General features: G+C 58.5%; 1 non-coding gene across 1 annotated transcript in view; it reads left to right on the forward strand.

Annotated features, from left to right (window-relative positions):
• Nucleotides 1–1,674: 1,674 nt before the first annotated feature.
• The window catches only part of LOC126196936 (small subunit ribosomal RNA), a 1,909-nt gene continuing 1,083 nt past the window's right edge, over nucleotides 1,675–2,500 (forward strand). Inside the window, exon 1 of the ribosomal RNA XR_007539359.1 lies at nucleotides 1,675–2,500. This exon is cut by the window's right edge and continues 1,083 nt beyond it. This is a non-coding gene — a ribosomal RNA (small subunit ribosomal RNA).

Below are 2,500 nucleotides of genomic sequence, written 5' to 3' on the forward strand. Positions count from 1 at the left end.
CCTAACCTACGTTGCGCCCTAACCTAACCTACGTTGCGCCCTAACCTAACCTACGTTGCGCCCTAACCTAACCTACGTTGCGCCCTAACCTAACCTACGTTGCGCCCTAACCTAACCTACGTTGGGCCCTAACCTAACCCACGTTGCGCCCTAACCTAACCCACGTTGCGCCCTAACCTAACCCACGTTGCGCCCAAACCTAACCCACGTTGCGCCCTAACCTAACCCACGTTGCGCCCTAACCTAACCCACGTTGCGCCTTAACCTGCCCTGTAATTGTTAGTTATATGAATCTAGGAATTCGTGTAGCGTTGCCTAATTGCAACCATCTCAACATAGTTCACTTCGCGCACACTGTGGTGTTCTGCGTATTGATTCATTTTACGGTGCGTACCCTCACATCTTGCGAGTGTTGCTTACTTTCCACATGGTCCCGCTATCCACTGTATTGTGTACTGCAATAGGACGTATATCGCCCCCGCCCCCCCCCCCCCCCTCCCCTCCTGTCACCTCTAGCTCGTCGGTCAGGAGTTCGCGTGTTGAATGCGCTTCGCAGCTGTGCAATGGCATTCGCATACGTACGCTGGCCACCTTCCACGTGTTCTTTCGTGCACACGTCGCAGCGTGTATGTATGCTGATGGAGTGCGTCGTGACACACAACATCCAGGCATGCAAGACTCGTAGAAGTCGCAAATGTAGATGGATGTCTACGTTTGCTGCCCAAGTTACGCAAATGAACTGGAAATCCGTTGTTGCGCGGTTGTTCGCGCTGGAGGTGAATCGTTGATATCGACGATCGGTACAGGTATTAACCGGTTGCTTCAGCGACACCCGTCATACCCACGAACGTGAGTGGGCATGTGGGTATGAAGCGATACGCGGCGGTGGCTGGGTGGGACCGTCCCCGGCCGGTGAGGGGGGGGCGCCCGGCGTGCTGGCCGCGCGCTGCGTGGGCGCACGCGCGGCAGCCGGCTGGTGGGGGCGCCCAGTGGCAGGCGCGCCGGCTGACGGAGGCGGCAGGCGGCGCATCTGCGTGCCGGCGCACCCAGCGCGCGGCGCCGTGCGGCCAAAGTGGGTCCTCCCGGGCCCGGTGCGAAGCGCGGTGGACATCTGCAGTGTGCTGGTCCGATTGAGGACTGTGTGCGTTGAGGATGCGCCGCCGCCCGGCACTCGGCGCCGCGACGCCGTCTGCTGCTCGGTCGCCCCCGCGGTTCTCGCAGGTGGTTTGTATCGCAGCTGTGCGGATGTGTTGGCGCGTGCGCTGTGCTGGGAGAGTTCGCTTTGGCACCCAAGTGGGGCTCTGCCCCTCTGTGGCGCTGGCGTTGGAGCTGCCCGGTCACTGTTTGTGGCCGCGTGTTGTCTCCCGCCGGCAACACCACGACAGCACGCTCCCGGGCCTCTGTCGGCAGCGGCAAGCTCAGTTGGGAGCACGGGTGGTCGCACTGAAAGCGTCTACTCGCCTATCTCCGGGCGATTGCGCCTCTCTCGAACCCGACCAAGTACTTAGGACGGCGCTGCGCGCCGCCGGGACCTGAGAGGGTTTCGAGGTGTATCGTGCAGGGGAGCCCAGCCTCCTCCTGTTTGCAGAATAATTGAGCGGACGCTTGCGTGTTCGCGCGGGCCCCCGGGACACACTCCCGGGCGGCCGGCTGCTCAGCTCTAGTTGACGCAGCTCCCTGGTTGATCCTGCCAGTAGTCATATGCTTGTCTCAAAGATTAAGCCATGCATGTCTCAGTACAAGCCGCATTAAGGTGAAACCGCGAATGGCTCATTAAATCAGTTATGGTTCCTTAGATCGTACCCACGTTACTTGGATAACTGTGGTAATTCTAGAGCTAATACATGCAAACAGAGTCCCGACCAGAGATGGAAGGGACGCTTTTATTAGATCAAAACCAATCGGTCGGCTCGTCCGGTCCGTTTGCCTTGGTGACTCTGAATAACTTTGGGCTGATCGCACGGTCTTCGTACCGGCGACGCATCTTTCAAATGTCTGCCTTATCAACTGTCGATGGTAGGTTCTGCGCCTACCATGGTTGTAACGGGTAACGGGGAATCAGGGTTCGATTCCGGAGAGGGAGCCTGAGAAACGGCTACCACATCCAAGGAAGGCAGCAGGCGCGCAAATTACCCACTCCCGGCACGGGGAGGTAGTGACGAAAAATAACGATACGGGACTCATCCGAGGCCCCGTAATCGGAATGAGTACACTTTAAATCCTTTAACGAGTATCTATTGGAGGGCAAGTCTGGTGCCAGCAGCCGCGGTAATTCCAGCTCCAATAGCGTATATTAAAGTTGTTGCGGTTAAAAAGCTCGTAGTTGGATTTGTGTCCCACGCTGTTGGTTCACCGCCCGTCGGTGTTTAACTGGCATGTATCGTGGGACGTCCTGCCGGTGGGGCGAGCCGAAGGCGTGCGACCGCCTCGTGCGTGCTCGTGCGTCCCGAGGCGGACCCCGTTGAAATCCTACCAGGGTGCTCTTTATTGAGTGTCTCGG

This window comes from Schistocerca nitens, chromosome 7, assembly GCF_023898315.1.
Source record: "Schistocerca nitens isolate TAMUIC-IGC-003100 chromosome 7, iqSchNite1.1, whole genome shotgun sequence".
In the NCBI taxonomy this organism is placed as follows: domain Eukaryota; kingdom Metazoa; phylum Arthropoda; class Insecta; order Orthoptera; family Acrididae; genus Schistocerca; species Schistocerca nitens.